Source organism: Conger conger, unplaced genomic scaffold (genome assembly GCF_963514075.1).
Source record: "Conger conger unplaced genomic scaffold, fConCon1.1 SCAFFOLD_70, whole genome shotgun sequence".
Lineage (NCBI taxonomy): Eukaryota > Metazoa > Chordata > Actinopteri > Anguilliformes > Congridae > Conger > Conger conger.
The window spans coordinates 223816-248152 of NW_026890414.1; the positions used below are offsets into that span (position 1 = coordinate 223816).

At 46.3% G+C, this 24337-nt stretch overlaps 82 non-coding genes and 2 pseudogenes across 82 annotated transcripts; all 84 read right to left on the reverse strand.

Annotated features, from left to right (window-relative positions):
- Positions 1-2771: 2771 nt before the first annotated feature.
- Positions 2772-2890, reverse strand: LOC133120218 (5S ribosomal RNA; annotated as a pseudogene).
- A 131-nt stretch (positions 2891-3021) lies between these two features.
- On the reverse strand, positions 3022-3140 carry LOC133120247 (5S ribosomal RNA). Its single transcript, XR_009707168.1, has one exon. It is a non-coding gene; the product is annotated as a 5S ribosomal RNA (ribosomal RNA).
- A 139-nt stretch (positions 3141-3279) lies between these two features.
- On the reverse strand, positions 3280-3398 carry LOC133120258 (5S ribosomal RNA). Its single transcript, XR_009707179.1, has one exon. It is a non-coding gene; the product is annotated as a 5S ribosomal RNA (ribosomal RNA).
- A 139-nt stretch (positions 3399-3537) lies between these two features.
- Positions 3538-3656, reverse strand: LOC133120270 (5S ribosomal RNA). Its single transcript, XR_009707190.1, has one exon. It is a non-coding gene; the product is annotated as a 5S ribosomal RNA (ribosomal RNA).
- Positions 3657-3795: 139 nt separating this feature from the next.
- Positions 3796-3914, reverse strand: LOC133120185 (5S ribosomal RNA). Its single transcript, XR_009707111.1, has one exon. It is a non-coding gene; the product is annotated as a 5S ribosomal RNA (ribosomal RNA).
- Positions 3915-4053: 139 nt separating this feature from the next.
- On the reverse strand, positions 4054-4172 carry LOC133120196 (5S ribosomal RNA). Its single transcript, XR_009707122.1, has one exon. It is a non-coding gene; the product is annotated as a 5S ribosomal RNA (ribosomal RNA).
- Positions 4173-4311: 139 nt separating this feature from the next.
- Positions 4312-4430, reverse strand: LOC133120207 (5S ribosomal RNA). The gene has a single exon (XR_009707133.1). It is a non-coding gene; the product is annotated as a 5S ribosomal RNA (ribosomal RNA).
- Positions 4431-4569: 139 nt separating this feature from the next.
- LOC133120219 (5S ribosomal RNA) lies at positions 4570-4688 on the reverse strand. The gene has a single exon (XR_009707142.1). It is a non-coding gene; the product is annotated as a 5S ribosomal RNA (ribosomal RNA).
- Positions 4689-4827: 139 nt separating this feature from the next.
- On the reverse strand, positions 4828-4946 carry LOC133120229 (5S ribosomal RNA). Its single transcript, XR_009707151.1, has one exon. It is a non-coding gene; the product is annotated as a 5S ribosomal RNA (ribosomal RNA).
- Positions 4947-5085: 139 nt separating this feature from the next.
- Positions 5086-5204, reverse strand: LOC133120204 (5S ribosomal RNA). Its single transcript, XR_009707130.1, has one exon. It is a non-coding gene; the product is annotated as a 5S ribosomal RNA (ribosomal RNA).
- Positions 5205-5343: 139 nt separating this feature from the next.
- On the reverse strand, positions 5344-5462 carry LOC133120230 (5S ribosomal RNA). Its single transcript, XR_009707152.1, has one exon. It is a non-coding gene; the product is annotated as a 5S ribosomal RNA (ribosomal RNA).
- Positions 5463-5601: 139 nt separating this feature from the next.
- On the reverse strand, positions 5602-5720 carry LOC133120231 (5S ribosomal RNA). The gene has a single exon (XR_009707153.1). It is a non-coding gene; the product is annotated as a 5S ribosomal RNA (ribosomal RNA).
- Positions 5721-5859: 139 nt separating this feature from the next.
- On the reverse strand, positions 5860-5978 carry LOC133120232 (5S ribosomal RNA). Its single transcript, XR_009707154.1, has one exon. It is a non-coding gene; the product is annotated as a 5S ribosomal RNA (ribosomal RNA).
- Positions 5979-6117: 139 nt separating this feature from the next.
- On the reverse strand, positions 6118-6236 carry LOC133120233 (5S ribosomal RNA). Its single transcript, XR_009707155.1, has one exon. It is a non-coding gene; the product is annotated as a 5S ribosomal RNA (ribosomal RNA).
- Positions 6237-6375: 139 nt separating this feature from the next.
- Positions 6376-6494, reverse strand: LOC133120234 (5S ribosomal RNA). Its single transcript, XR_009707156.1, has one exon. It is a non-coding gene; the product is annotated as a 5S ribosomal RNA (ribosomal RNA).
- Positions 6495-6633: 139 nt separating this feature from the next.
- LOC133120236 (5S ribosomal RNA) lies at positions 6634-6752 on the reverse strand. The gene has a single exon (XR_009707158.1). It is a non-coding gene; the product is annotated as a 5S ribosomal RNA (ribosomal RNA).
- A 139-nt stretch (positions 6753-6891) lies between these two features.
- On the reverse strand, positions 6892-7010 carry LOC133120237 (5S ribosomal RNA). The gene has a single exon (XR_009707159.1). It is a non-coding gene; the product is annotated as a 5S ribosomal RNA (ribosomal RNA).
- A 139-nt stretch (positions 7011-7149) lies between these two features.
- Positions 7150-7268, reverse strand: LOC133120238 (5S ribosomal RNA). Its single transcript, XR_009707160.1, has one exon. It is a non-coding gene; the product is annotated as a 5S ribosomal RNA (ribosomal RNA).
- A 139-nt stretch (positions 7269-7407) lies between these two features.
- On the reverse strand, positions 7408-7526 carry LOC133120239 (5S ribosomal RNA). Its single transcript, XR_009707161.1, has one exon. It is a non-coding gene; the product is annotated as a 5S ribosomal RNA (ribosomal RNA).
- A 139-nt stretch (positions 7527-7665) lies between these two features.
- On the reverse strand, positions 7666-7784 carry LOC133120240 (5S ribosomal RNA). Its single transcript, XR_009707162.1, has one exon. It is a non-coding gene; the product is annotated as a 5S ribosomal RNA (ribosomal RNA).
- A 139-nt stretch (positions 7785-7923) lies between these two features.
- LOC133120241 (5S ribosomal RNA) lies at positions 7924-8042 on the reverse strand. The gene has a single exon (XR_009707163.1). It is a non-coding gene; the product is annotated as a 5S ribosomal RNA (ribosomal RNA).
- Positions 8043-8181: 139 nt separating this feature from the next.
- LOC133120205 (5S ribosomal RNA) lies at positions 8182-8300 on the reverse strand. The gene has a single exon (XR_009707131.1). It is a non-coding gene; the product is annotated as a 5S ribosomal RNA (ribosomal RNA).
- A 139-nt stretch (positions 8301-8439) lies between these two features.
- On the reverse strand, positions 8440-8558 carry LOC133120242 (5S ribosomal RNA). The gene has a single exon (XR_009707164.1). It is a non-coding gene; the product is annotated as a 5S ribosomal RNA (ribosomal RNA).
- A 139-nt stretch (positions 8559-8697) lies between these two features.
- On the reverse strand, positions 8698-8816 carry LOC133120244 (5S ribosomal RNA). Its single transcript, XR_009707165.1, has one exon. It is a non-coding gene; the product is annotated as a 5S ribosomal RNA (ribosomal RNA).
- A 139-nt stretch (positions 8817-8955) lies between these two features.
- On the reverse strand, positions 8956-9074 carry LOC133120245 (5S ribosomal RNA). Its single transcript, XR_009707166.1, has one exon. It is a non-coding gene; the product is annotated as a 5S ribosomal RNA (ribosomal RNA).
- A 139-nt stretch (positions 9075-9213) lies between these two features.
- LOC133120206 (5S ribosomal RNA) lies at positions 9214-9332 on the reverse strand. Its single transcript, XR_009707132.1, has one exon. It is a non-coding gene; the product is annotated as a 5S ribosomal RNA (ribosomal RNA).
- A 139-nt stretch (positions 9333-9471) lies between these two features.
- On the reverse strand, positions 9472-9590 carry LOC133120246 (5S ribosomal RNA). Its single transcript, XR_009707167.1, has one exon. It is a non-coding gene; the product is annotated as a 5S ribosomal RNA (ribosomal RNA).
- A 139-nt stretch (positions 9591-9729) lies between these two features.
- Positions 9730-9848, reverse strand: LOC133120248 (5S ribosomal RNA). The gene has a single exon (XR_009707169.1). It is a non-coding gene; the product is annotated as a 5S ribosomal RNA (ribosomal RNA).
- Positions 9849-9987: 139 nt separating this feature from the next.
- LOC133120249 (5S ribosomal RNA) lies at positions 9988-10106 on the reverse strand. The gene has a single exon (XR_009707170.1). It is a non-coding gene; the product is annotated as a 5S ribosomal RNA (ribosomal RNA).
- Positions 10107-10245: 139 nt separating this feature from the next.
- On the reverse strand, positions 10246-10364 carry LOC133120250 (5S ribosomal RNA). The gene has a single exon (XR_009707171.1). It is a non-coding gene; the product is annotated as a 5S ribosomal RNA (ribosomal RNA).
- Positions 10365-10503: 139 nt separating this feature from the next.
- On the reverse strand, positions 10504-10622 carry LOC133120251 (5S ribosomal RNA). The gene has a single exon (XR_009707172.1). It is a non-coding gene; the product is annotated as a 5S ribosomal RNA (ribosomal RNA).
- A 139-nt stretch (positions 10623-10761) lies between these two features.
- On the reverse strand, positions 10762-10880 carry LOC133120252 (5S ribosomal RNA). Its single transcript, XR_009707173.1, has one exon. It is a non-coding gene; the product is annotated as a 5S ribosomal RNA (ribosomal RNA).
- Positions 10881-11019: 139 nt separating this feature from the next.
- Positions 11020-11138, reverse strand: LOC133120253 (5S ribosomal RNA). Its single transcript, XR_009707174.1, has one exon. It is a non-coding gene; the product is annotated as a 5S ribosomal RNA (ribosomal RNA).
- Positions 11139-11277: 139 nt separating this feature from the next.
- Positions 11278-11396, reverse strand: LOC133120254 (5S ribosomal RNA). Its single transcript, XR_009707175.1, has one exon. It is a non-coding gene; the product is annotated as a 5S ribosomal RNA (ribosomal RNA).
- Positions 11397-11535: 139 nt separating this feature from the next.
- LOC133120203 (5S ribosomal RNA) lies at positions 11536-11654 on the reverse strand. The gene has a single exon (XR_009707129.1). It is a non-coding gene; the product is annotated as a 5S ribosomal RNA (ribosomal RNA).
- A 139-nt stretch (positions 11655-11793) lies between these two features.
- LOC133120255 (5S ribosomal RNA) lies at positions 11794-11912 on the reverse strand. Its single transcript, XR_009707176.1, has one exon. It is a non-coding gene; the product is annotated as a 5S ribosomal RNA (ribosomal RNA).
- Positions 11913-12051: 139 nt separating this feature from the next.
- Positions 12052-12170, reverse strand: LOC133120256 (5S ribosomal RNA). Its single transcript, XR_009707177.1, has one exon. It is a non-coding gene; the product is annotated as a 5S ribosomal RNA (ribosomal RNA).
- Positions 12171-12309: 139 nt separating this feature from the next.
- On the reverse strand, positions 12310-12428 carry LOC133120257 (5S ribosomal RNA). The gene has a single exon (XR_009707178.1). It is a non-coding gene; the product is annotated as a 5S ribosomal RNA (ribosomal RNA).
- Positions 12429-12567: 139 nt separating this feature from the next.
- On the reverse strand, positions 12568-12686 carry LOC133120259 (5S ribosomal RNA). The gene has a single exon (XR_009707180.1). It is a non-coding gene; the product is annotated as a 5S ribosomal RNA (ribosomal RNA).
- Positions 12687-12825: 139 nt separating this feature from the next.
- LOC133120260 (5S ribosomal RNA) lies at positions 12826-12944 on the reverse strand. Its single transcript, XR_009707181.1, has one exon. It is a non-coding gene; the product is annotated as a 5S ribosomal RNA (ribosomal RNA).
- Positions 12945-13083: 139 nt separating this feature from the next.
- Positions 13084-13202, reverse strand: LOC133120261 (5S ribosomal RNA). Its single transcript, XR_009707182.1, has one exon. It is a non-coding gene; the product is annotated as a 5S ribosomal RNA (ribosomal RNA).
- Positions 13203-13341: 139 nt separating this feature from the next.
- LOC133120262 (5S ribosomal RNA) lies at positions 13342-13460 on the reverse strand. Its single transcript, XR_009707183.1, has one exon. It is a non-coding gene; the product is annotated as a 5S ribosomal RNA (ribosomal RNA).
- Positions 13461-13599: 139 nt separating this feature from the next.
- LOC133120209 (5S ribosomal RNA) lies at positions 13600-13718 on the reverse strand. Its single transcript, XR_009707135.1, has one exon. It is a non-coding gene; the product is annotated as a 5S ribosomal RNA (ribosomal RNA).
- Positions 13719-13857: 139 nt separating this feature from the next.
- On the reverse strand, positions 13858-13976 carry LOC133120263 (5S ribosomal RNA). The gene has a single exon (XR_009707184.1). It is a non-coding gene; the product is annotated as a 5S ribosomal RNA (ribosomal RNA).
- Positions 13977-14115: 139 nt separating this feature from the next.
- Positions 14116-14234, reverse strand: LOC133120264 (5S ribosomal RNA). The gene has a single exon (XR_009707185.1). It is a non-coding gene; the product is annotated as a 5S ribosomal RNA (ribosomal RNA).
- A 139-nt stretch (positions 14235-14373) lies between these two features.
- Positions 14374-14492, reverse strand: LOC133120265 (5S ribosomal RNA). Its single transcript, XR_009707186.1, has one exon. It is a non-coding gene; the product is annotated as a 5S ribosomal RNA (ribosomal RNA).
- Positions 14493-14631: 139 nt separating this feature from the next.
- Positions 14632-14750, reverse strand: LOC133120210 (5S ribosomal RNA). Its single transcript, XR_009707136.1, has one exon. It is a non-coding gene; the product is annotated as a 5S ribosomal RNA (ribosomal RNA).
- A 139-nt stretch (positions 14751-14889) lies between these two features.
- LOC133120179 (5S ribosomal RNA) lies at positions 14890-15008 on the reverse strand. Its single transcript, XR_009707105.1, has one exon. It is a non-coding gene; the product is annotated as a 5S ribosomal RNA (ribosomal RNA).
- A 139-nt stretch (positions 15009-15147) lies between these two features.
- LOC133120266 (5S ribosomal RNA) lies at positions 15148-15266 on the reverse strand. Its single transcript, XR_009707187.1, has one exon. It is a non-coding gene; the product is annotated as a 5S ribosomal RNA (ribosomal RNA).
- A 139-nt stretch (positions 15267-15405) lies between these two features.
- On the reverse strand, positions 15406-15524 carry LOC133120267 (5S ribosomal RNA). The gene has a single exon (XR_009707188.1). It is a non-coding gene; the product is annotated as a 5S ribosomal RNA (ribosomal RNA).
- A 139-nt stretch (positions 15525-15663) lies between these two features.
- On the reverse strand, positions 15664-15782 carry LOC133120268 (5S ribosomal RNA). Its single transcript, XR_009707189.1, has one exon. It is a non-coding gene; the product is annotated as a 5S ribosomal RNA (ribosomal RNA).
- A 139-nt stretch (positions 15783-15921) lies between these two features.
- Positions 15922-16040, reverse strand: LOC133120271 (5S ribosomal RNA). The gene has a single exon (XR_009707191.1). It is a non-coding gene; the product is annotated as a 5S ribosomal RNA (ribosomal RNA).
- A 139-nt stretch (positions 16041-16179) lies between these two features.
- On the reverse strand, positions 16180-16298 carry LOC133120272 (5S ribosomal RNA). The gene has a single exon (XR_009707192.1). It is a non-coding gene; the product is annotated as a 5S ribosomal RNA (ribosomal RNA).
- Positions 16299-16437: 139 nt separating this feature from the next.
- Positions 16438-16556, reverse strand: LOC133120212 (5S ribosomal RNA). Its single transcript, XR_009707137.1, has one exon. It is a non-coding gene; the product is annotated as a 5S ribosomal RNA (ribosomal RNA).
- Positions 16557-16695: 139 nt separating this feature from the next.
- Positions 16696-16814, reverse strand: LOC133120273 (5S ribosomal RNA). Its single transcript, XR_009707193.1, has one exon. It is a non-coding gene; the product is annotated as a 5S ribosomal RNA (ribosomal RNA).
- Positions 16815-16953: 139 nt separating this feature from the next.
- LOC133120274 (5S ribosomal RNA) lies at positions 16954-17072 on the reverse strand. Its single transcript, XR_009707194.1, has one exon. It is a non-coding gene; the product is annotated as a 5S ribosomal RNA (ribosomal RNA).
- Positions 17073-17211: 139 nt separating this feature from the next.
- LOC133120275 (5S ribosomal RNA) lies at positions 17212-17330 on the reverse strand. The gene has a single exon (XR_009707195.1). It is a non-coding gene; the product is annotated as a 5S ribosomal RNA (ribosomal RNA).
- A 139-nt stretch (positions 17331-17469) lies between these two features.
- Positions 17470-17588, reverse strand: LOC133120213 (5S ribosomal RNA). The gene has a single exon (XR_009707138.1). It is a non-coding gene; the product is annotated as a 5S ribosomal RNA (ribosomal RNA).
- Positions 17589-17727: 139 nt separating this feature from the next.
- Positions 17728-17846, reverse strand: LOC133120235 (5S ribosomal RNA). The gene has a single exon (XR_009707157.1). It is a non-coding gene; the product is annotated as a 5S ribosomal RNA (ribosomal RNA).
- Positions 17847-17985: 139 nt separating this feature from the next.
- On the reverse strand, positions 17986-18104 carry LOC133120180 (5S ribosomal RNA). Its single transcript, XR_009707106.1, has one exon. It is a non-coding gene; the product is annotated as a 5S ribosomal RNA (ribosomal RNA).
- A 139-nt stretch (positions 18105-18243) lies between these two features.
- On the reverse strand, positions 18244-18362 carry LOC133120181 (5S ribosomal RNA). The gene has a single exon (XR_009707107.1). It is a non-coding gene; the product is annotated as a 5S ribosomal RNA (ribosomal RNA).
- Positions 18363-18501: 139 nt separating this feature from the next.
- LOC133120182 (5S ribosomal RNA) lies at positions 18502-18620 on the reverse strand. The gene has a single exon (XR_009707108.1). It is a non-coding gene; the product is annotated as a 5S ribosomal RNA (ribosomal RNA).
- Positions 18621-18759: 139 nt separating this feature from the next.
- LOC133120183 (5S ribosomal RNA) lies at positions 18760-18878 on the reverse strand. Its single transcript, XR_009707109.1, has one exon. It is a non-coding gene; the product is annotated as a 5S ribosomal RNA (ribosomal RNA).
- A 139-nt stretch (positions 18879-19017) lies between these two features.
- LOC133120214 (5S ribosomal RNA) lies at positions 19018-19136 on the reverse strand. The gene has a single exon (XR_009707139.1). It is a non-coding gene; the product is annotated as a 5S ribosomal RNA (ribosomal RNA).
- Positions 19137-19275: 139 nt separating this feature from the next.
- LOC133120184 (5S ribosomal RNA) lies at positions 19276-19394 on the reverse strand. Its single transcript, XR_009707110.1, has one exon. It is a non-coding gene; the product is annotated as a 5S ribosomal RNA (ribosomal RNA).
- A 139-nt stretch (positions 19395-19533) lies between these two features.
- LOC133120215 (5S ribosomal RNA) lies at positions 19534-19652 on the reverse strand. Its single transcript, XR_009707140.1, has one exon. It is a non-coding gene; the product is annotated as a 5S ribosomal RNA (ribosomal RNA).
- A 139-nt stretch (positions 19653-19791) lies between these two features.
- On the reverse strand, positions 19792-19910 carry LOC133120186 (5S ribosomal RNA). Its single transcript, XR_009707112.1, has one exon. It is a non-coding gene; the product is annotated as a 5S ribosomal RNA (ribosomal RNA).
- A 139-nt stretch (positions 19911-20049) lies between these two features.
- Positions 20050-20168, reverse strand: LOC133120187 (5S ribosomal RNA). Its single transcript, XR_009707113.1, has one exon. It is a non-coding gene; the product is annotated as a 5S ribosomal RNA (ribosomal RNA).
- A 139-nt stretch (positions 20169-20307) lies between these two features.
- Positions 20308-20426, reverse strand: LOC133120188 (5S ribosomal RNA). Its single transcript, XR_009707114.1, has one exon. It is a non-coding gene; the product is annotated as a 5S ribosomal RNA (ribosomal RNA).
- A 139-nt stretch (positions 20427-20565) lies between these two features.
- Positions 20566-20684, reverse strand: LOC133120189 (5S ribosomal RNA). The gene has a single exon (XR_009707115.1). It is a non-coding gene; the product is annotated as a 5S ribosomal RNA (ribosomal RNA).
- Positions 20685-20823: 139 nt separating this feature from the next.
- LOC133120216 (5S ribosomal RNA) lies at positions 20824-20942 on the reverse strand. The gene has a single exon (XR_009707141.1). It is a non-coding gene; the product is annotated as a 5S ribosomal RNA (ribosomal RNA).
- Positions 20943-21081: 139 nt separating this feature from the next.
- Positions 21082-21200, reverse strand: LOC133120190 (5S ribosomal RNA). The gene has a single exon (XR_009707116.1). It is a non-coding gene; the product is annotated as a 5S ribosomal RNA (ribosomal RNA).
- Positions 21201-21339: 139 nt separating this feature from the next.
- On the reverse strand, positions 21340-21458 carry LOC133120208 (5S ribosomal RNA). The gene has a single exon (XR_009707134.1). It is a non-coding gene; the product is annotated as a 5S ribosomal RNA (ribosomal RNA).
- A 139-nt stretch (positions 21459-21597) lies between these two features.
- On the reverse strand, positions 21598-21719 carry LOC133120217 (5S ribosomal RNA; annotated as a pseudogene).
- A 138-nt stretch (positions 21720-21857) lies between these two features.
- On the reverse strand, positions 21858-21976 carry LOC133120191 (5S ribosomal RNA). Its single transcript, XR_009707117.1, has one exon. It is a non-coding gene; the product is annotated as a 5S ribosomal RNA (ribosomal RNA).
- Positions 21977-22115: 139 nt separating this feature from the next.
- Positions 22116-22234, reverse strand: LOC133120192 (5S ribosomal RNA). Its single transcript, XR_009707118.1, has one exon. It is a non-coding gene; the product is annotated as a 5S ribosomal RNA (ribosomal RNA).
- Positions 22235-22373: 139 nt separating this feature from the next.
- On the reverse strand, positions 22374-22492 carry LOC133120193 (5S ribosomal RNA). The gene has a single exon (XR_009707119.1). It is a non-coding gene; the product is annotated as a 5S ribosomal RNA (ribosomal RNA).
- A 139-nt stretch (positions 22493-22631) lies between these two features.
- On the reverse strand, positions 22632-22750 carry LOC133120194 (5S ribosomal RNA). The gene has a single exon (XR_009707120.1). It is a non-coding gene; the product is annotated as a 5S ribosomal RNA (ribosomal RNA).
- A 139-nt stretch (positions 22751-22889) lies between these two features.
- LOC133120195 (5S ribosomal RNA) lies at positions 22890-23008 on the reverse strand. Its single transcript, XR_009707121.1, has one exon. It is a non-coding gene; the product is annotated as a 5S ribosomal RNA (ribosomal RNA).
- A 139-nt stretch (positions 23009-23147) lies between these two features.
- On the reverse strand, positions 23148-23266 carry LOC133120197 (5S ribosomal RNA). The gene has a single exon (XR_009707123.1). It is a non-coding gene; the product is annotated as a 5S ribosomal RNA (ribosomal RNA).
- Positions 23267-23405: 139 nt separating this feature from the next.
- Positions 23406-23524, reverse strand: LOC133120198 (5S ribosomal RNA). Its single transcript, XR_009707124.1, has one exon. It is a non-coding gene; the product is annotated as a 5S ribosomal RNA (ribosomal RNA).
- Positions 23525-23663: 139 nt separating this feature from the next.
- On the reverse strand, positions 23664-23782 carry LOC133120199 (5S ribosomal RNA). The gene has a single exon (XR_009707125.1). It is a non-coding gene; the product is annotated as a 5S ribosomal RNA (ribosomal RNA).
- A 139-nt stretch (positions 23783-23921) lies between these two features.
- LOC133120200 (5S ribosomal RNA) lies at positions 23922-24040 on the reverse strand. The gene has a single exon (XR_009707126.1). It is a non-coding gene; the product is annotated as a 5S ribosomal RNA (ribosomal RNA).
- A 139-nt stretch (positions 24041-24179) lies between these two features.
- LOC133120201 (5S ribosomal RNA) lies at positions 24180-24298 on the reverse strand. Its single transcript, XR_009707127.1, has one exon. It is a non-coding gene; the product is annotated as a 5S ribosomal RNA (ribosomal RNA).
- Between the last annotated feature and the right edge of the window lie 39 nt (positions 24299-24337).

Genomic DNA, 24337 nt, shown 5'->3' on the forward strand with positions numbered 1-24337 from the left:
GCTGCCAGTTTTTTTAAAAAGGTTTTTATAAAAGGCCTCAACAATCTCTAGGACACCTACAAGATCATTAACTTTCTCACCCTCACCATCTTCTAGTTCTTCAATTCTGTTTTTCGTTTGCCGCTTTTTTTCCATACCAAGGAAGAAGGAAGTACACTTCTCCCCTTCTATCACATTCTTTGCCTTACTCCTCATTATAGCCCCCATACATCTTCTCTCCTCATGCGTCTGCAGCTCCGCCCTTAATTTAACATACTCCTCTATGTTATAGTCATTTTCATCCTCTGACCTCTCCATCTCTCTTAGCATTCTCTCTCTAATTTCCTTTTCCTTTATCTTTTCTTTAAAATTCCTATGCTTTGCATATCTTATACTTACTTTTTTAATTTTAGCCTTAAGGGCCTCCCACCATAGGCCAATGTCTATGCCTTTTACTTCATTTTCAAGTTCCTCCCCAATGCACTTCTCAATTATTTCTCTATACCCTCTCTCTTTTAACAGGCATACATTTAGACACCACGTCCCGCCTCTTTGTTTCTCTTGCCCTACACCTATCATTAATGACAGCACAGCGTGATCGCTAATCGTTGTATATTCGTATTGCGCGTTTTTAAAATCATTTACACTGCTGTCTTTTATCAGGCATAAGTCAATCCTGCTTTGTTTTAATTCACCCATCACCACCTGCCTTCTCGAAAAAACTTTTTTCGCTGGGTTTTCTAATCTCCACACATCCATCAGTCTATTATCTGTCATAATGCTGTATAATTCTCGACGTGACGTGTCCCATTTAAAATTGGCACATCGCGAAGCATCCAGCCTACTACACCACACATTAAAATCCCCAATTACAATACAGTTTCCTATACACAGAGGTTTTAATTGTTTAAAAAATTCTCTTCTATCTGCCTCTATATTTGGCGCATATATATTAATCAGTTTGTACACTTTATCTAGGTATTGAAAGTCAATTATGATAACGCGCCCGCTCGTATCATTATATGTTTTTTTGATGTTTCGCACATAGCCATTTTTTATTAGGATAGCAACCCCACACGACCGTTCGCTACCATTGTTTGCAAAAATCATTCCGTCCCATCTTTTCCCCATTTCATCCACTTTGCTGTCATCCCAATTCGTTTCTTGTAAACACATTATCTCAGAGTTAGTTATTGTTTGCTCAAACTTTGTCATATTCCTTACGCCGTTTACATTTAGTGATGTTATTTTAACCATTGTTACAAGACAGTTCATGAAATAACATCTATAATTGAAAAGCTTTTTTCTTTACCTTTCCCCCCTTGTCTCGTCCTTTCCCGTATTTCCCAGTCGTGTCCAGTCCTCTTTTCCTCGCAGCCAGAACCTGCGCCGTTAAAACTCTCGCCTCCTCGTCCGTGTCTGTCAGGCTGTCCATGTCCTGGCTCTCCGGCATTGCGTCGTCCGTTATTTCCTTCTTCTCTTCGTTTTCCTTCTCCTTTTCCCCTTCCACTGCCTCTTTCTCTTCTTTTTTCCCCACCGCGGGAGCCGCTCTCGCCGTCTTTCCGCGCGTCTCGGTCTCTCGCCGCCCTCCACTCCTCTCCCGTACAGACTCTCGGACCCTTCGTTCTCCCACTTCTCTCTCCACGACAGCAGTCTCTCCTTCTTCCTCCTCCTCCTCCATCTCCCCCTCGATCTGAGAGGAGTCTTCCTCATTTTCTTCCTCTCTTTCCGCGCACCCGCATTCGCTTTTTTTCCCAAAGCAAATTTCACATTGGTTTATGCACTCCCGTGCATAGTGTCCCTGTCTTCCACATTTGAAGCATTTAAAATCCGGACATTCTCTCAGTATGTGACCAGGCTGCACACATAGCCTGCACACCTTTAGCTGCCTATCGTGTATTACGCGGAAGAACTGTAGCCCTTCCATGGTCTCAAACTTCGTTGAGTACGGCAGTGATTTTACCGACTCATTGAATTTCACTCGGAGAAATCTTGTGCCGTCCGCGATATCCGTTCCCGGCCACATCCTTCTCTTAATCGGCGATAGCGCCCTTACTCCCCATTCGGTTAACTTATTTATGATTTCTTTATCTTCGATGTATGTTGGCAGATTTAGGAAGGAGACCATCAGCTCATCGTTGACTATCTCCCTGGCCATGATTCTACAGTTTTTAATTTTAAAACCGTCCATCAGCCTTTCTTTCCCTTTCACATTGTTCATCGTTATTTCATACTTTTTCGCCGCTTTAAAACGACAACCGATCACGTTCCCACATACGTCTCTCGTTGCTCTTAATAAATCCATCATGGATATCATCTCTTCTCCTTCTATTTCAACACTCAAGGTAAGAGCTTTGTCAAATATTCTCACCGGTGTCTCCGTCTTTCCTTCCTTCGTGTTCGTATCTTTTCTTGCTGCCGTCTTTGATTTTTCCGTCTCCATTTTCTTCGTTTTTGTTCCCCCAAACAGCAGAGCTGTCGGGGGAGAGCGAGCCAACCGTATGCAATATGTATTTATTGAAACTTTTGCGATTTCCCAACTTTTTCCACAAAAACAAACGCAGCTGACCAAACAATTCGCAGCTTCGCGCGTCTCCAATCACTTCCGGTCTCACGAGATCTGGCGTTCTCGCGGTGTGGCCGTAACCGAAGACCCGGCAGTCAGCGAGAGCTCTCATGAATAAACGCCTAGAAACTAACTTTGTATTGTATAATTCTTTTCGAAGTAAGTAAGGTCGTTATTTCAAACAATGTCCAAAATACGATAATTTACATTGATTTCGCTGGTAAAATGCTCACAGCACCTGGTATTCCCAGGCGGTCTCCCATCCAAGTACTAACCAGGCCCGACGTTGCTTATCTTCTTTGATCAGACGAGATCGGGCGTTCTCAGCGCGGTGTGGCCGTAAGCGAAGACCCGGCAGTCAGCGAGAGCTCTCATGAATAAACCCCTAGAAACTTCGTATAATTATTTTTTAAGTAAGTCCGTTATTTCAAACAATGTACAAAATACGATAATTTACATTGATTTCGCTGGTAAAATGCTCACAGCACCTGGTATTCCCAGGCGGTCTCCCATCCAAGTACTAACCAGGCCCGACGTTGCTTAGCTTCCGAGATCAGACGAGATCGGGCGTTCTCAGCGCGGTGTGGCCGTAAGCGAAGACCCGGCAGTCAGCGAGAGCTCTCATGAATAAACGCCTAGAAACTAACTTTGTATAATTCTTTTTTAAGGAAGTAAGGTCGTTATTTCAAACAATGTCCTAAATACGATAATTTACATTGATTTCGCTGGTAAAATGCTCACAGCACCTGGTATTCCCAGGCGGTCTCCCATCCAAGTACTAACCAGGCCCGACGTTGCTTAGCTTCCGAGATCAGACGAGATCGGGCGTTCTCAGCGCGGTGTGGCCGTAAGCGAAGACCCGGCAGTCAGCGAGAGCTCTCATGAATAAACGCCTAGAAACTAACTTTGTATAATTCTTTTTTAAGGAAGTAAGGTCGTTATTTCAAACAATGTCCAAAATACGATAATGTACATTGATTTCGCTGGTAAAATGCTCACAGCACCTGGTATTCCCAGGCGGTCTCCCATCCAAGTACTAACCAGGCCCGACGTTGCTTAGCTTCCGAGATCAGACGAGATCGGGCGTTCTCAGCGCGGTGTGGCCGTAAGCGAAGACCCGGCAGTCAGCGAGAGCTCTCATGAATAAACGCCTAGAAACTAACTTTGTATAATTCTTTTTTAAGGAAGTAAGGTCGTTATTTCAAACAATGTCCAAAATACGATAATGTACATTGATTTCGCTGGTAAAATGCTCACAGCACCTGGTATTCCCAGGCGGTCTCCCATCCAAGTACTAACCAGGCCCGACGTTGCTTAGCTTCCGAGATCAGACGAGATCGGGCGTTCTCAGCGCGGTGTGGCCGTAAGCGAAGACCCGGCAGTCAGCGAGAGCTCTCATGAATAAACGCCTAGAAACTAACTTTGTATAATTCTTTTTTAAGGAAGTAAGGTCGTTATTTCAAACAATGTCCAAAATACGATAATTTACATTGATTTCGCTGGTAAAATGCTCACAGCACCTGGTATTCCCAGGCGGTCTCCCATCCAAGTACTAACCAGGCCCGACGTTGCTTAGCTTCCGAGATCAGACGAGATCGGGCGTTCTCAGCGCGGTGTGGCCGTAAGCGAAGACCCGGCAGTCAGCGAGAGCTCTCATGAATAAACGCCTAGAAACTAACTTTGTATAATTCTTTTTTAAGGAAGTAAGGTCGTTATTTCAAACAATGTCCAAAATACGATAATGTACATTGATTTCGCTGGTAAAATGCTCACAGCACCTGGTATTCCCAGGCGGTCTCCCATCCAAGTACTAACCAGGCCCGACGTTGCTTAGCTTCCGAGATCAGACGAGATCGGGCGTTCTCAGCGCGGTGTGGCCGTAAGCGAAGACCCGGCAGTCAGCGAGAGCTCTCATGAATAAACGCCTAGAAACTAACTTTGTATAATTCTTTTTTAAGGAAGTAAGGTCGTTATTTCAAACAATGTCCAAAATACGATAATGTACATTGATTTCGCTGGTAAAATGCTCACAGCACCTGGTATTCCCAGGCGGTCTCCCATCCAAGTACTAACCAGGCCCGACGTTGCTTAGCTTCCGAGATCAGACGAGATCGGGCGTTCTCAGCGCGGTGTGGCCGTAAGCGAAGACCCGGCAGTCAGCGAGAGCTCTCATGAATAAACGCCTAGAAACTAACTTTGTATAATTCTTTTTTAAGGAAGTAAGGTCGTTATTTCAAACAATGTCCAAAATACGATAATGTACATTGATTTCGCTGGTAAAATGCTCACAGCACCTGGTATTCCCAGGCGGTCTCCCATCCAAGTACTAACCAGGCCCGACGTTGCTTAGCTTCCGAGATCAGACGAGATCGGGCGTTCTCAGCGCGGTGTGGCCGTAAGCGAAGACCCGGCAGTCAGCGAGAGCTCTCATGAATAAACGCCTAGAAACTAACTTTGTATAATTATTTTTTAAGGAAGTAAGGTCGTTATTTCAAACAATGTCCAAAATACGATAATGTACATTGATTTCGCTGGTAAAATGCTCACAGCACCTGGTATTCCCAGGCGGTCTCCCATCCAAGTACTAACCAGGCCCGACGTTGCTTAGCTTCCGAGATCAGACGAGATCGGGCGTTCTCAGCGCTGTGTGGCCGTAAGCGAAGACCCGGCAGTCAGCGAGAGCTCTCATGAATAAACGCCTAGAAACTAACTTTGTATAATTCTTTTTTAAGGAAGTAAGGTCGTTATTTCAAACAATGTCCAAAATACGATAATGTACATTGATTTCGCTGGTAAAATGCTCACAGCACCTGGTATTCCCAGGCGGTCTCCCATCCAAGTACTAACCAGGCCCGACGTTGCTTAGCTTCCGAGATCAGACGAGATCGGGCGTTCTCAGCGCGGTGTGGCCGTAAGCGAAGACCCGGCAGTCAGCGAGAGCTCTCATGAATAAACGCCTAGAAACTAACTTTGTATAATTCTTTTTTAAGGAAGTAAGGTCGTTATTTCAAACAATGTCCAAAATACGATAATGTACATTGATTTCGCTGGTAAAATGCTCACAGCACCTGGTATTCCCAGGCGGTCTCCCATCCAAGTACTAACCAGGCCCGACGTTGCTTAGCTTCCGAGATCAGACGAGATCGGGCGTTCTCAGCGCGGTGTGGCCGTAAGCGAAGACCCGGCAGTCAGCGAGAGCTCTCATGAATAAACGCCTAGAAACTAACTTTGTATAATTCTTTTTTAAGGAAGTAAGGTCGTTATTTCAAACAATGTCCAAAATACGATAATTTACATTGATTTCGCTGGTAAAATGCTCACAGCACCTGGTATTCCCAGGCGGTCTCCCATCCAAGTACTAACCAGGCCCGACGTTGCTTAGCTTCCGAGATCAGACGAGATCGGGCGTTCTCAGCGCGGTGTGGCCGTAAGCGAAGACCCGGCAGTCAGCGAGAGCTCTCATGAATAAACGCCTAGAAACTAACTTTGTATAATTCTTTTTTAAGGAAGTAAGGTCGTTATTTCAAACAATGTCCAAAATACGATAATGTACATTGATTTCGCTGGTAAAATGCTCACAGCACCTGGTATTCCCAGGCGGTCTCCCATCCAAGTACTAACCAGGCCCGACGTTGCTTAGCTTCCGAGATCAGACGAGATCGGGCGTTCTCAGCGCGGTGTGGCCGTAAGCGAAGACCCGGCAGTCAGCGAGAGCTCTCATGAATAAACGCCTAGAAACTAACTTTGTATAATTCTTTTTTAAGGAAGTAAGGTCGTTATTTCAAACAATGTCCAAAATACGATAATGTACATTGATTTCGCTGGTAAAATGCTCACAGCACCTGGTATTCCCAGGCGGTCTCCCATCCAAGTACTAACCAGGCCCGACGTTGCTTAGCTTCCGAGATCAGACGAGATCGGGCGTTCTCAGCGCGGTGTGGCCGTAAGCGAAGACCCGGCAGTCAGCGAGAGCTCTCATGAATAAACGCCTAGAAACTAACTTTGTATAATTCTTTTTTAAGGAAGTAAGGTCGTTATTTCAAACAATGTCCAAAATACGATAATTTACATTGATTTCGCTGGTAAAATGCTCACAGCACCTGGTATTCCCAGGCGGTCTCCCATCCAAGTACTAACCAGGCCCGACGTTGCTTAGCTTCCGAGATCAGACGAGATCGGGCGTTCTCAGCGCGGTGTGGCCGTAAGCGAAGACCCGGCAGTCAGCGAGAGCTCTCATGAATAAACGCCTAGAAACTAACTTTGTATAATTCTTTTTTAAGGAAGTAAGGTCGTTATTTCAAACAATGTCCAAAATACGATAATTTACATTGATTTCGCTGGTAAAATGCTCACAGCACCTGGTATTCCCAGGCGGTCTCCCATCCAAGTACTAACCAGGCCCGACGTTGCTTAGCTTCCGAGATCAGACGAGATCGGGCGTTCTCAGCGCGGTGTGGCCGTAAGCGAAGACCCGGCAGTCAGCGAGAGCTCTCATGAATAAACGCCTAGAAACTAACTTTGTATAATTCTTTTTTAAGGAAGTAAGGTCGTTATTTCAAACAATGTCCAAAATACGATAATGTACATTGATTTCGCTGGTAAAATGCTCACAGCACCTGGTATTCCCAGGCGGTCTCCCATCCAAGTACTAACCAGGCCCGACGTTGCTTAGCTTCCGAGATCAGACGAGATCGGGCGTTCTCAGCGCGGTGTGGCCGTAAGCGAAGACCCGGCAGTCAGCGAGAGCTCTCATGAATAAACGCCTAGAAACTAACTTTGTATAATTCTTTTTTAAGGAAGTAAGGTCGTTATTTCAAACAATGTCCAAAATACGATAATGTACATTGATTTCGCTGGTAAAATGCTCACAGCACCTGGTATTCCCAGGCGGTCTCCCATCCAAGTACTAACCAGGCCCGACGTTGCTTAGCTTCCGAGATCAGACGAGATCGGGCGTTCTCAGCGCGGTGTGGCCGTAAGCGAAGACCCGGCAGTCAGCGAGAGCTCTCATGAATAAACGCCTAGAAACTAACTTTGTATAATTCTTTTTTAAGGAAGTAAGGTCGTTATTTCAAACAATGTCCAAAATACGATAATTTACATTGATTTCGCTGGTAAAATGCTCACAGCACCTGGTATTCCCAGGCGGTCTCCCATCCAAGTACTAACCAGGCCCGACGTTGCTTAGCTTCCGAGATCAGACGAGATCGGGCGTTCTCAGCGCGGTGTGGCCGTAAGCGAAGACCCGGCAGTCAGCGAGAGCTCTCATGAATAAACGCCTAGAAACTAACTTTGTATAATTCTTTTTTAAGGAAGTAAGGTCGTTATTTCAAACAATGTCCAAAATACGATAATGTACATTGATTTCGCTGGTAAAATGCTCACAGCACCTGGTATTCCCAGGCGGTCTCCCATCCAAGTACTAACCAGGCCCGACGTTGCTTAGCTTCCGAGATCAGACGAGATCGGGCGTTCTCAGCGCGGTGTGGCCGTAAGCGAAGACCCGGCAGTCAGCGAGAGCTCTCATGAATAAACGCCTAGAAACTAACTTTGTATAATTCTTTTTTAAGGAAGTAAGGTCGTTATTTCAAACAATGTCCAAAATACGATAATGTACATTGATTTCGCTGGTAAAATGCTCACAGCACCTGGTATTCCCAGGCGGTCTCCCATCCAAGTACTAACCAGGCCCGACGTTGCTTAGCTTCCGAGATCAGACGAGATCGGGCGTTCTCAGCGCTGTGTGGCCGTAAGCGAAGACCCGGCAGTCAGCGAGAGCTCTCATGAATAAACGCCTAGAAACTAACTTTGTATAATTCTTTTTTAAGGAAGTAAGGTCGTTATTTCAAACAATGTCCAAAATACGATAATGTACATTGATTTCGCTGGTAAAATGCTCACAGCACCTGGTATTCCCAGGCGGTCTCCCATCCAAGTACTAACCAGGCCCGACGTTGCTTAGCTTCCGAGATCAGACGAGATCGGGCGTTCTCAGCGCGGTGTGGCCGTAAGCGAAGACCCGGCAGTCAGCGAGAGCTCTCATGAATAAACGCCTAGAAACTAACTTTGTATAATTCTTTTTTAAGGAAGTAAGGTCGTTATTTCAAACAATGTCCAAAATACGATAATTTACATTGATTTCGCTGGTAAAATGCTCACAGCACCTGGTATTCCCAGGCGGTCTCCCATCCAAGTACTAACCAGGCCCGACGTTGCTTAGCTTCCGAGATCAGACGAGATCGGGCGTTCTCAGCGCGGTGTGGCCGTAAGCGAAGACCCGGCAGTCAGCGAGAGCTCTCATGAATAAACGCCTAGAAACTAACTTTGTATAATTCTTTTTTAAGGAAGTAAGGTCGTTATTTCAAACAATGTCCAAAATACGATAATGTACATTGATTTCGCTGGTAAAATGCTCACAGCACCTGGTATTCCCAGGCGGTCTCCCATCCAAGTACTAACCAGGCCCGACGTTGCTTAGCTTCCGAGATCAGACGAGATCGGGCGTTCTCAGCGCGGTGTGGCCGTAAGCGAAGACCCGGCAGTCAGCGAGAGCTCTCATGAATAAACGCCTAGAAACTAACTTTGTATAATTCTTTTTTAAGGAAGTAAGGTCGTTATTTCAAACAATGTCCAAAATACGATAATGTACATTGATTTCGCTGGTAAAATGCTCACAGCACCTGGTATTCCCAGGCGGTCTCCCATCCAAGTACTAACCAGGCCCGACGTTGCTTAGCTTCCGAGATCAGACGAGATCGGGCGTTCTCAGCGCTGTGTGGCCGTAAGCGAAGACCCGGCAGTCAGCGAGAGCTCTCATGAATAAACGCCTAGAAACTAACTTTGTATAATTCTTTTTTAAGGAAGTAAGGTCGTTATTTCAAACAATGTCCAAAATACGATAATGTACATTGATTTCGCTGGTAAAATGCTCACAGCACCTGGTATTCCCAGGCGGTCTCCCATCCAAGTACTAACCAGGCCCGACGTTGCTTAGCTTCCGAGATCAGACGAGATCGGGCGTTCTCAGCGCGGTGTGGCCGTAAGCGAAGACCCGGCAGTCAGCGAGAGCTCTCATGAATAAACGCCTAGAAACTAACTTTGTATAATTCTTTTTTAAGGAAGTAAGGTCGTTATTTCAAACAATGTCCAAAATACGATAATTTACATTGATTTCGCTGGTAAAATGCTCACAGCACCTGGTATTCCCAGGCGGTCTCCCATCCAAGTACTAACCAGGCCCGACGTTGCTTAGCTTCCGAGATCAGACGAGATCGGGCGTTCTCAGCGCGGTGTGGCCGTAAGCGAAGACCCGGCAGTCAGCGAGAGCTCTCATGAATAAACGCCTAGAAACTAACTTTGTATAATTCTTTTTTAAGGAAGTAAGGTCGTTATTTCAAACAATGTCCAAAATACGATAATTTACATTGATTTCGCTGGTAAAATGCTCACAGCACCTGGTATTCCCAGGCGGTCTCCCATCCAAGTACTAACCAGGCCCGACGTTGCTTAGCTTCCGAGATCAGACGAGATCGGGCGTTCTCAGCGCGGTGTGGCCGTAAGCGAAGACCCGGCAGTCAGCGAGAGCTCTCATGAATAAACGCCTAGAAACTAACTTTGTATAATTCTTTTTTAAGGAAGTAAGGTCGTTATTTCAAACAATGTCCAAAATACGATAATGTACATTGATTTCGCTGGTAAAATGCTCACAGCACCTGGTATTCCCAGGCGGTCTCCCATCCAAGTACTAACCAGGCCCGACGTTGCTTAGCTTCCGAGATCAGACGAGATCGGGCGTTCTCAGCGCGGTGTGGCCGTAAGCGAAGACCCGGCAGTCAGCGAGAGCTCTCATGAATAAACGCCTAGAAACTAACTTTGTATAATTCTTTTTTAAGGAAGTAAGGTCGTTATTTCAAACAATGTCCAAAATACGATAATGTACATTGATTTCGCTGGTAAAATGCTCACAGCACCTGGTATTCCCAGGCGGTCTCCCATCCAAGTACTAACCAGGCCCGACGTTGCTTAGCTTCCGAGATCAGACGAGATCGGGCGTTCTCAGCGCGGTGTGGCCGTAAGCGAAGACCCGGCAGTCAGCGAGAGCTCTCATGAATAAACGCCTAGAAACTAACTTTGTATAATTCTTTTTTAAGGAAGTAAGGTCGTTATTTCAAACAATGTCCAAAATACGATAATGTACATTGATTTCGCTGGTAAAATGCTCACAGCACCTGGTATTCCCAGGCGGTCTCCCATCCAAGTACTAACCAGGCCCGACGTTGCTTAGCTTCCGAGATCAGACGAGATCGGGCGTTCTCAGCGCGGTGTGGCCGTAAGCGAAGACCCGGCAGTCAGCGAGAGCTCTCATGAATAAACGCCTAGAAACTAACTTTGTATAATTCTTTTTTAAGGAAGTAAGGTCGTTATTTCAAACAATGTCCAAAATACGATAATGTACATTGATTTCGCTGGTAAAATGCTCACAGCACCTGGTATTCCCAGGCGGTCTCCCATCCAAGTACTAACCAGGCCCGACGTTGCTTAGCTTCCGAGATCAGACGAGATCGGGCGTTCTCAGCGCGGTGTGGCCGTAAGCGAAGACCCGGCAGTCAGCGAGAGCTCTCATGAATAAACGCCTAGAAACTAACTTTGTATAATTCTTTTTTAAGGAAGTAAGGTCGTTATTTCAAACAATGTCCAAAATACGATAATGTACATTGATTTCGCTGGTAAAATGCTCACAGCACCTGGTATTCCCAGGCGGTCTCCCATCCAAGTACTAACCAGGCCCGACGTTGCTTAGCTTCCGAGATCAGACGAGATCGGGCGTTCTCAGCGCGGTGTGGCCGTAAGCGAAGACCCGGCAGTCAGCGAGAGCTCTCATGAATAAACGCCTAGAAACTAACTTTGTATAATTCTTTTTTAAGGAAGTAAGGTCGTTATTTCAAACAATGTCCAAAATACGATAATTTACATTGATTTCGCTGGTAAAATGCTCACAGCACCTGGTATTCCCAGGCGGTCTCCCATCCAAGTACTAACCAGGCCCGATGTTGCTTAGCTTCCGAGATCAGACGAGATCGGGCGTTCTCAGCGCGGTGTGGCCGTAAGCGAAGACCCGGCAGTCAGCGAGAGCTCTCATGAATAAACGCCTAGAAACTAACTTTGTATAATTCTTTTTTAAGGAAGTAAGGTCGTTATTTCAAACAATGTCCAAAATACGATAATTTACATTGATTTCGCTGGTAAAATGCTCACAGCACCTGGTATTCCCAGGCGGTCTCCCATCCAAGTACTAACCAGGCCCGACGTTGCTTAGCTTCCGAGATCAGACGAGATCGGGCGTTCTCAGCGCGGTGTGGCCGTAAGCGAAGACCCGGCAGTCAGCGAGAGCTCTCATGAATAAACGCCTAGAAACTAACTTTGTATAATTCTTTTTTAAGGAAGTAAGGTCGTTATTTCAAACAATGTCCAAAATACGATAATGTACATTGATTTCGCTGGTAAAATGCTCACAGCACCTGGTATTCCCAGGCGGTCTCCCATCCAAGTACTAACCAGGCCCGACGTTGCTTAGCTTCCGAGATCAGACGAGATCGGGCGTTCTCAGCGCGGTGTGGCCGTAAGCGAAGACCCGGCAGTCAGCGAGAGCTCTCATGAATAAACGCCTAGAAACTAACTTTGTATAATTCTTTTTTAAGGAAGTAAGGTCGTTATTTCAAACAATGTCCAAAATACGATAATGTACATTGATTTCGCTGGTAAAATGCTCACAGCACCTGGTATTCCCAGGCGGTCTCCCATCCAAGTACTAACCAGGCCCGACGTTGCTTAGCTTCCGAGATCAGACGAGATCGGGCGTTCTCAGCGCGGTGTGGCCGTAAGCGAAGACCCGGCAGTCAGCGAGAGCTCTCATGAATAAACGCCTAGAAACTAACTTTGTATAATTCTTTTTTAAGGAAGTAAGGTCGTTATTTCAAACAATGTCCAAAATACGATAATGTACATTGATTTCGCTGGTAAAATGCTCACAGCACCTGGTATTCCCAGGCGGTCTCCCATCCAAGTACTAACCAGGCCCGACGTTGCTTAGCTTCCGAGATCAGACGAGATCGGGCGTTCTCAGCGCGGTGTGGCCGTAAGCGAAGACCCGGCAGTCAGCGAGAGCTCTCATGAATAAACGCCTAGAAACTAACTTTGTATAATTCTTTTTTAAGGAAGTAAGGTCGTTATTTCAAACAATGTCCAAAATACGATAATGTACATTGATTTCGCTGGTAAAATGCTCACAGCACCTGGTATTCCCAGGCGGTCTCCCATCCAAGTACTAACCAGGCCCGACGTTGCTTAGCTTCCGAGATCAGACGAGATCGGGCGTTCTCAGCGCGGTGTGGCCGTAAGCGAAGACCCGGCAGTCAGCGAGAGCTCTCATGAATAAACGCCTAGAAACTAACTTTGTATAATTCTTTTTTAAGGAAGTAAGGTCGTTATTTCAAACAATGTCCAAAATACGATAATTTACATTGATTTCGCTGGTAAAATGCTCACAGCACCTGGTATTCCCAGGCGGTCTCCCATCCAAGTACTAACCAGGCCCGACGTTGCTTAGCTTCCGAGATCAGACGAGATCGGGCGTTCTCAGCGCGGTGTGGCCGTAAGCGAAGACCCGGCAGTCAGCGAGAGCTCTCATGAATAAACGCCTAGAAACTAACTTTGTATAATTCTTTTTTAAGGAAGTAAGGTCGTTATTTCAAACAATGTCCAAAATACGATAATTTACATTGATTTCGCTGGTAAAATGCTCACAGCACCTGGTATTCCCAGGCGGTCTCCCATCCAAGTACTAACCAGGCCCGACGTTGCTTAGCTTCCGAGATCAGACGAGATCGGGCGTTCTCAGCGCGGTGTGGCCGTAAGCGAAGACCCGGCAGTCAGCGAGAGCTCTCATGAATAAACGCCTAGAAACTAACTTTGTATAATTCTTTTTTAAGGAAGTAAGGTCGTTATTTCAAACAATGTCCAAAATACGATAATTTACATTGATTTCGCTGGTAAAATGCTCACAGCACCTGGTATTCCCAGGCTGTCTCCCATCCAAGTACTAACCAGGCCCGACGTTGCTTAGCTTCCGAGATCAGACGAGATCGGGCGTTCTCAGCGCGGTGTGGCCGTAAGCGAAGACCCGGCAGTCAGCGAGAGCTCTCATGAATAAACGCCTAGAAACTAACTTTGTATAATTCTTTTTTAAGGAAGTAAGGTCGTTATTTCAAACAATGTCCAAAATACGATAATTTACATTGATTTCGCTGGTAAAATGCTCACAGCACCTGGTATTCCCAGGCGGTCTCCCATCCAAGTACTAACCAGGCCCGACGTTGCTTAGCTTCCGAGATCAGACGAGATCGGGCGTTCTCAGCGCGGTGTGGCCGTAAGCGAAGACCCGGCAGTCAGCGAGAGCTCTCATGAATAAACGCCTAGAAACTAACTTTGTATAATTCTTTTTTAAGGAAGTAAGGTCGTTATTTCAAACAATGTCCAAAATACGATAATGTACATTGATTTCGCTGGTAAAATGCTCACAGCACCTGGTATTCCCAGGCGGTCTCCCATCCAAGTACTAACCAGGCCCGACGTTGCTTAGCTTCCGAGATCAGACGAGATCGGGCGTTCTCAGCGCGGTGTGGCCGTAAGCGAAGACCCGGCAGTCAGCGAGAGCTCTCATGAATAAACGCCTAGAAACTAACTTTGTATAATTCTTTTTTAAGGAAGTAAGGTCGTTATTTCAAACAATGTCCAAAATACGATAATGTACATTGATTTCGCTGGTAAAATGCTCACAGCACCTGGTATTCCCAGGCGGTCTCCCATCCAAGTACTAACCAGGCCCGACGTTGCTTAGCTTCCGAGATCAGACGAGATCGGGCGTTCTCAGCGCGGTGTGGCCGTAAGCGAAGACCCGGCAGTCAGCGAGAGCTCTCATGAATAAACGCCTAGAAACTAACTTTGTATAATTCTTTTTTAAGGAAGTAAGGTCGTTATTTCAAACAATGTCCAAAATACGATAATTTACATTGATTTCGCTGGTAAAATGCTCACAGCACCTGGTATTCCCAGGCTGTCTCCCATCCAAGTACTAACCAGGCCCGACGTTGCTTAGCTTCCGAGATCAGACGAGATCGGGCGTTCTCAGCGCGGTGTGGCCGTAAGCGAAGACCCGGCAGTCAGCGAGAGCTCTCATGAATAAACGCCTAGAAACTAACTTTGTATAATTCTTTTTTAAGGAAGTAAGGTCGTTATTTCAAACAATGTCCAAAATACGATAATGTACATTGATTTCGCTGGTAAAATGCTCACAGCACCTGGTATTCCCAGGCGGTCTCCCATCCAAGTACTAACCAGGCCCGACGTTGCTTAGCTTCCGAGATCAGACGAGATCGGGTGTTCTCAGCGCGGTGTGGCCGTAAGCGAAGACCCGGCAGTCAGCGAGAGCTCTCATGAATAAACGCCTAGAAACTAACTTTGTATAATTCTTTTTTAAGGAAGTAAGGTCGTTATTTCAAACAATGTCCAAAATACGATAATGTACATTGATTTCGCTGGTAAAATGCTCACAGCACCTGGTATTCCCAGGCGGTCTCCCATCCAAGTACTAACCAGGCCCGACGTTGCTTAGCTTCCGAGATCAGACGAGATCGGGCGTTCTCAGCGCGGTGTGGCCGTAAGCGAAGACCCGGCAGTCAGCGAGAGCTCTCATGAATAAACGCCTAGAAACTAACTTTGTATAATTCTTTTTTAAGGAAGTAAGGTCGTTATTTCAAACAATGTCCAAAATACGATAATTTACATTGATTTCGCTGGTAAAATGCTCACAGCACCTGGTATTCCCAGGCGGTCTCCCATCCAAGTACTAACCAGGCCCGACGTTGCTTAGCTTCCGAGATCAGACGAGATCGGGCGTTCTCAGCGCGGTGTGGCCGTAAGCGAAGACCCGGCAGTCAGCGAGAGCTCTCATGAATAAACGCCTAGAAACTAACTTTGTATAATTCTTTTTTAAGGAAGTAAGGTCGTTATTTCAAACAATGTCCAAAATACGATAATGTACATTGATTTCGCTGGTAAAATGCTCACAGCACCTGGTATTCCCAGGCGGTCTCCCATCCAAGTACTAACCAGGCCCGACGTTGCTTAGCTTCCGAGATCAGACGAGATCGGGCGTTCTCAGCGCGGTGTGGCCGTAAGCGAAGACCCGGCAGTCAGCGAGAGCTCTCATGAATAAACGCCTAGAAACTAACTTTGTATAATTCTTTTTTAAGGAAGTAAGGTCGTTATTTCAAACAATGTCCAAAATACGATAATTTACATTGATTTCGCTGGTAAAATGCTCACAGCACCTGGTATTCCCAGGCGGTCTCCCATCCAAGTACTAACCAGGCCCGACGTTGCTTAGCTTCCGAGATCAGACGAGATCGGGCGTTCTCAGCGCGGTGTGGCCGTAAGCGAAGACCCGGCAGTCAGCGAGAGCTCTCATGAATAAACGCCTAGAAACTAACTTTGTATAATTCTTTTTTAAGGAAGTAAGGTCGTTATTTCAAACAATGTCCAAAATACGATAATTTACATTGATTTCGCTGGTAAAATGCTCACAGCACCTGGTATTCCCAGGCGGTCTCCCATCCAAGTACTAACCAGGCCCGACGTTGCTTAGCTTCCGAGATCAGACGAGATCGGGCGTTCTCAGCGCGGTGTGGCCGTAAGCGAAGACCCGGCAGTCAGCGAGAGCTCTCATGAATAAACGCCTAGAAACTAACTTTGTATAATTCTTTTTTAAGGAAGTAAGGTCGTTATTTCAAACAATGTCCAAAATACGATAATTTACATTGATTTCGCTGGTAAAATGCTCACAGCACCTGGTATTCCCAGGCTGTCTCCCATCCAAGTACTAACCAGGCCCGACGTTGCTTAGCTTCCGAGATCAGACGAGATCGGGCGTTCTCAGCGCGGTGTGGCCGTAAGCGAAGACCCGGCAGTCAGCGAGAGCTCTCATGAATAAACGCCTAGAAACTAACTTTGTATAATTCTTTTTTAAGGAAGTAAGGTCGTTATTTCAAACAATGTCCAAAATACGATAATTTACATTGATTTCGCTGGTAAAATGCTCACAGCACCTGGTATTCCCAGGCGGTCTCCCATCCAAGTACTAACCAGGCCCGACGTTGCTTAGCTTCCGAGATCAGACGAGATCGGGCGTTCTCAGCGCGGTGTGGCCGTAAGCGAAGACCCGGCAGTCAGCGAGAGCTCTCATGAATAAACGCCTAGAAACTAACTTTGTATAATTCTTTTTTAAGGAAGTAAGGTCGTTATTTCAAACAATGTCCAAAATACGATAATGTACATTGATTTCGCTGGTAAAATGCTCACAGCACCTGGTATTCCCAGGCGGTCTCCCATCCAAGTACTAACCAGGCCCGACGTTGCTTAGCTTCCGAGATCAGACGAGATCGGGCGTTCTCAGCGCGGTGTGGCCGTAAGCGAAGACCCGGCAGTCAGCGAGAGCTCTCATGAATAAACGCCTAGAAACTAACTTTGTATAATTCTTTTTTAAGGAAGTAAGGTCGTTATTTCAAACAATGTCCAAAATACGATAATGTACATTGATTTCGCTGGTAAAATGCTCACAGCACCTGGTATTCCCAGGCGGTCTCCCATCCAAGTACTAACCAGGCCCGACGTTGCTTAGCTTCCGAGATCAGACGAGATCGGGCGTTCTCAGCGCGGTGTGGCCGTAAGCGAAGACCCGGCAGTCAGCGAGAGCTCTCATGAATAAACGCCTAGAAACTAACTTTGTATAATTCTTTTTTAAGGAAGTAAGGTCGTTATTTCAAACAATGTCCAAAATACGATAATTTACATTGATTTCGCTGGTAAAATGCTCACAGCACCTGGTATTCCCAGGCTGTCTCCCATCCAAGTACTAACCAGGCCCGACGTTGCTTAGCTTCCGAGATCAGACGAGATCGGGCGTTCTCAGCGCGGTGTGGCCGTAAGCGAAGACCCGGCAGTCAGCGAGAGCTCTCATGAATAAACGCCTAGAAACTAACTTTGTATAATTCTTTTTTAAGGAAGTAAGGTCGTTATTTCAAACAATGTCCAAAATACGATAATGTACATTGATTTCGCTGGTAAAATGCTCACAGCACCTGGTATTCCCAGGCGGTCTCCCATCCAAGTACTAACCAGGCCCGACGTTGCTTAGCTTCCGAGATCAGACGAGATCGGGTGTTCTCAGCGCGGTGTGGCCGTAAGCGAAGACCCGGCAGTCAGCGAGAGCTCTCATGAATAAACGCCTAGAAACTAACTTTGTATAATTCTTTTTTAAGGAAGTAAGGTCGTTATTTCAAACAATGTCCAAAATACGATAATGTACATTGATTTCGCTGGTAAAATGCTCACAGCACCTGGTATTCCCAGGCGGTCTCCCATCCAAGTACTAACCAGGCCCGACGTTGCTTAGCTTCCGAGATCAGACGAGATCGGGCGTTCTCAGCGCGGTGTGGCCGTAAGCGAAGACCCGGCAGTCAGCGAGAGCTCTCATGAATAAACGCCTAGAAACTAACTTTGTATAATTCTTTTTTAAGGAAGTAAGGTCGTTATTTCAAACAATGTCCAAAATACGATAATTTACATTGATTTCGCTGGTAAAATGCTCACAGCACCTGGTATTCCCAGGCGGTCTCCCATCCAAGTACTAACCAGGCCCGACGTTGCTTAGCTTCCGAGATCAGACGAGATCGGGCGTTCTCAGCGCGGTGTGGCCGTAAGCGAAGACCCGGCAGTCAGCGAGAGCTCTCATGAATAAACGCCTAGAAACTAACTTTGTATAATTCTTTTTTAAGGAAGTAAGGTCGTTATTTCAAACAATGTCCAAAATACGATAATTTACATTGATTTCGCTGGTAAAATGCTCACAGCACCTGGTATTCCCAGGCGGTCTCCCATCCAAGTACTAACCAGGCCCGACGTTGCTTAGCTTCCGAGATCAGACGAGATCGGGCGTTCTCAGCGCGGTGTGGCCGTAAGCGAAGACCCGGCAGTCAGCGAGAGCTCTCATGAATAAACGCCTAGAAACTAACTTTGTATAATTCTTTTTTAAGGAAGTAAGGTCGTTATTTCAAACAATGTCCAAAATACGATAATTTACATTGATTTCGCTGGTAAAATGCTCACAGCACCTGGTATTCCCAGGCGGTCTCCCATCCAAGTACTAACCAGGCCCGACGTTGCTTAGCTTCCGAGATCAGACGAGATCGGGCGTTCTCAGCGCGGTGTGGCCGTAAGCGAAGACCCGGCAGTCAGCGAGAGCTCTCATGAATAAACGCCTAGAAACTAACTTTGTATAATTCTTTTTTAAGGAAGTAAGGTCGTTATTTCAAACAATGTCCAAAATACGATAATGTACATTGATTTCGCTGGTAAAATGCTCACAGCACCTGGTATTCCCAGGCTGTCTCCCATCCAAGTACTAACCAGGCCCGACGTTGCTTAGCTTCCGAGATCAGACGAGATCGGGCGTTCTCAGCGCGGTGTGGCCGTAAGCGAAGACCCGGCAGTCAGCGAGAGCTCTCATGAATAAACGCCTAGAAACTAACTTTGTATAATTCTTTTTTAAGGAAGTAAGGTCGTTATTTCAAACAATGTCCAAAATACGATAATTTACATTGATTTCGCTGGTAAAATGCTCACAGCACCTGGTATTCCCAGGCGGTCTCCCATCCAAGTACTAACCAGGCCCGACGTTGCTTAGCTTCCGAGATCAGACGAGATCGGGCGTTCTCAGCGCGGTGTGGCCGTAAGCGAAGACCTGGCAGTCAGCGAGAGCTCTCATGAATAAACGCCTAGAAACTAACTTTGTATAATTCTTTTTTAAGGAAGTAAGGTCGTTATTTCAAACAATGTCCAAAATACGATAATGTACATTGATTTCGCTGGTAAAATGCTCACAGCACCTGGTATTCCCAGGCTGTCTCCCATCCAAGTACTAACCAGGCCCGACGTTGCTTAGCTTCCGAGATCAGACGAGATCGGGCGTTCTCAGCGCGGTGTGGCCGTAAGCGAAGACCCGGCAGTCAGCGAGAGCTCTCATGAATAAACGCCTAGAAACTAACTTTGTATAATTCTTTTTTAAGGAAGTAAGGTCGTTATTTCAAACAATGTCCAAAATACGATAATTTACATTGATTTCGCTGGTAAAATGCTCACAGCACCTGGTATTCCCAGGCGGTCTCCCATCCAAGTACTAACCAGGCCCGACGTTGCTTAGCTTCCGAGATCAGACGAGATCGGGCGTTCTCAGCGCGGTGTGGCCGTAAGCGAAGACCCGGCAGTCAGCGAGAGCTCTCATGAATAAACGCCTAGAAACTAACTTTGTATAATTCTTTTTTAAGGAAGTAAGGTCGTTATTTCAAACAATGTCCAAAATACGATAATGTACATTGATTTCGCTGGTAAAATGCTCACAGCACCTGGTATTCCCAGGCGGTCTCCCATCCAAGTACTAACCAGGCCCGACGTTGCTTAGCTTCCGAGATCAGACGAGATCGGGCGTTCTCAGCGCGGTGTGGCCGTAAGCGAAGACCCGGCAGTCAGCGAGAGCTCTCATGAATAAACGCCTAGAAACTAACTTTGTATAATTCTTTTTTAAGGAAGTAAGGTCGTTATTTCAAACAATGTCCAAAATACGATAATGTACATTGATTTCGCTGGTAAAATGCTCACAGCACCTGGTATTCCCAGGCGGTCTCCCATCCAAGTACTAACCAGGCCCGACGTTGCTTAGCTTCCGAGATCAGACGAGATCGGGCGTTCTCAGCGCGGTGTGGCCGTAAGCGAAGACCCGGCAGTCAGCGAGAGCTCTCATGAATAAACGCCTAGAAACTAACTTTGTATAATTCTTTTTTAAGGAAGTAAGGTCGTTATTTCAAACAATGTCCAAAATACGATAATGTACATTGATTTCGCTGGTAAAATGCTCACAGCACCTGGTATTCCCAGGCGGTCTCCCATCCAAGTACTAACCAGGCCCGACGTTGCTTAGCTTCCGAGATCAGACGAGATCGGGCGTTCTCAGCGCGGTGTGGCCGTAAGCGAAGACCCGGCAGTCAGCGAGAGCTCTCATGAATAAACGCCTAGAAACTAACTTTGTATAATTCTTTTTTAAGGAAGTAAGGTCGTTATTTCAAACAATGTCCAAAATACGATAATGTACATTGATTTCGCTGGTAAAATGCTCACAGCACCTGGTATTCCCAGGCTGTCTCCCATCCAAGTACTAACCAGGCCCGACGTTGCTTAGCTTCCGAGATCAGACGAGATCGGGCGTTCTCAGCGCGGTGTGGCCGTAAGCGAAGACCCGGCAGTCAGCGAGAGCTCTCATGAATAAACGCCTAGAAACTAACTTTGTATAATTCTTTTTTAAGGAAGTAAGGTCGTTATTTCAAACAATGTCCAAAATACGATAATTTACATTGATTTCGCTGGTAAAATGCTCACAGCACCTGGTATTCCCAGGCGGTCTCCCATCCAAGTACTAACCAGGCCCGACGTTGCTTAGCTTCCGAGATCAGACGAGATCGGGCGTTCTCAGCGCGGTGTGGCCGTAAGCGAAGACCCGGCAGTCAGCGAGAGCTCTCATGAATAAACGCCTAGAAACTAACTTTGTATAATTCTTTTTTAAGGAAGTAAGGTCGTTATTTCAAACAATGTCCAAAATACGATAATGTACATTGATTTCGCTGGTAAAATGCTCACAGCACCTGGTATTCCCAGGCGGTCTCCCATCCAAGTACTAACCAGGCCCGACGTTGCTTAGCTTCCGAGATCAGACGAGATCGGGCGTTCTCAGCGCTGTGTGGCCGTAAGCGAAGACCCGGCAGTCAGCGAGAGCTCTCATGAATAAACGCCTAGAAACTAACTTTGTATAATTCTTTTTTAAGGAAGTAAGGTCGTTATTTCAAACAATGTCCAAAATACGATAATGTACATTGATTTCGCTGGTAAAATGCTCACAGCACCTGGTATTCCCAGGGCGGGGTCTCCCATCCAAGTACTAACCAGGCCCGACGTTGCTTAGCTTCCGAGATCAGACGAGATCGGGCGTTCTCAGCGCGGTGTGGCCGTAAGCGAAGACCCGGCAGTCAGCGAGAGCTCTCATGAATAAACGCCTAGAAACTAACTTTGTATAATTCTTTTTAAGGAAGTAAGGTCGTTATTTCAAACAATGTCCAAAATACGATAATTTACATTGATTTCGCTGGTAAAATGCTCACAGCACCTGGTATTCCCAGGCGGTCTCCCATCCAAGTACTAACCAGGCCCGACGTTGCTTAGCTTCCGAGATCAGACGAGATCGGGCGTTCTCAGCGCGGTGTGGCCGTAAGCGAAGACCCGGCAGTCAGCGAGAGCTCTCATGAATAAACGCCTAGAAACTAACTTTGTATAATTCTTTTTTAAGGAAGTAAGGTCGTTATTTCAAACAATGTCCAAAATACGATAATGTACATTGATTTCGCTGGTAAAATGCTCACAGCACCTGGTATTCCCAGGCGGTCTCCCATCCAAGTACTAACCAGGCCCGACGTTGCTTAGCTTCCGAGATCAGACGAGATCGGGCGTTCTCAGCGCGGTGTGGCCGTAAGCGAAGACCCGGCAGTCAGCGAGAGCTCTCATGAATAAACGCCTAGAAACTAACTTTGTATAATTCTTTTTTAAGGAAGTAAGGTCGTTATTTCAAACAATGTCCAAAATACGATAATGTACATTGATTTCGCTGGTAAAATGCTCACAGCACCTGGTATTCCCAGGCGGTCTCCCATCCAAGTACTAACCAGGCCCGACGTTGCTTAGCTTCCGAGATCAGACGAGATCGGGCGTTCTCAGCGCGGTGTGGCCGTAAGCGAAGACCCGGCAGTCAGCGAGAGCTCTCATGAATAAACGCCTAGAAACTAACTTTGTATAATTCTTTTTTAAGGAAGTAAGGTCGTTATTTCAAACAATGTCCAAAATACGATAATGTACATTGATTTCGCTGGTAAAATGCTCACAGCACCTGGTATTCCCAGGCGGTCTCCCATCCAAGTACTAACCAGGCCCGACGTTGCTTAGCTTCCGAGATCAGACGAGATCGGGCGTTCTCAGCGCGGTGTGGCCGTAAGCGAAGACCCGGCAGTCAGCGAGAGCTCTCATGAATAAACGCCTAGAAACTAACTTTGTATAATTCTTTTTTAAGGAAGTAAGGTCGTTATTTCAAACAATGTCCAAAATACGATAATGTACATTGATTTCGCTGGTAAAATGCTCACAGCACCTGGTATTCCCAGGCGGTCTCCCATCCAAGTACTAACCAGGCCCGACGTTGCTTAGCTTCCGAGATCAGACGAGATCGGGCGTTCTCAGCGCGGTGTGGCCGTAAGCGAAGACCCGGCAGTCAGCGAGAGCTCTCATGAATAAACGCCTAGAAACTAACTTTGTATAATTCTTTTTTAAGGAAGTAAGGTCGTTATTTCAAACAATGTCCAAAATACGATAATTTACATTGATTTCGCTGGTAAAATGCTCACAGCACCTGGTATTCCCAGGCGGTCTCCCATCCAAGTACTAACCAGGCCCGACGTTGCTTAGCTTCCGAGATCAGACGAGATCGGGCGTTCTCAGCGCGGTGTGGCCGTAAGCGAAGACCCGGCAGTCAGCGAGAGCTCTCATGAATAAACGCCTAGAAACTAACTTTGTATAATTCTTTTTTAAGGAAGTAAGGTCGTTATTTCAAACAATGTCCAAAATACGATAATTTACATTGATTTCGCTGGTAAAATGCTCACAGCACCTGGTATTCCCAGGCGGTCTCCCATCCAAGTACTAACCAGGCCCGACGTTGCTTAGCTTCCGAGATCAGACGAGATCGGGCGTTCTCAGCGCGGTGTGGCCGTAAGCGAAGACCCGGCAGTCAGCGAGAGCTCTCATGAATAAACGCCTAGAAACTAACTTTGTATAATTCTTTTTTAAGGAAGTAAGGTCGTTATTTCAAACAATGTCCAAAATACGATAATGTACATTGATTTCGCTGGTAAAATGCTCACAGCACCTGGTATTCCCAGGCGGTCTCCCATCCAAGTACTAACCAGGCCCGACGTTGCTTAGCTTCCGAGATCAGACGAGATCGGGCGTTCTCAGCGCGGTGTGGCCGTAAGCGAAGACCCGGCAGTCAGCGAGAGCTCTCATGAATAAACGCCTAGAAACTAACTTTGTATAATTCTTTTTTAAGGAAGTAAGGTCGTTATTTCAAACAATGTCCAAAATACGATAATTTACATTGATTTCGCTGGTAAAATGCTCACAGCACCTGGTATTCCCAGGCGGTCTCCCATCCAAGTACTAACCAGGCCCGACGTTGCTTAGCTTCCGAGATCAGACGAGATCGGGCGTTCTCAGCGCGGTGTGGCCGTAAGCGAAGACCCGGCAGTCAGCGAGAGCTCTCATGAATAAACGACTCGAATCTAACTTTGTATAATTCTTTTTTAAGGAAGTAAGGTCGTTATTTCAAACAATGTCCAAAATACGATAATTTACATTGATTTCGCTGGTAAAATGCTCACAGCACCTGGTATTCCCAGGCGGTCTCCCATCCAAGTACTAACCAGGCCCGACGTTGCTTAGCTTCCGAGATCAGACGAGATCGGGCGTTCTCAGCGCGGTGTGGCCGTAAGCGAAGACCCGGCAGTCAGCGAGAGCTCTCATGAATAAACG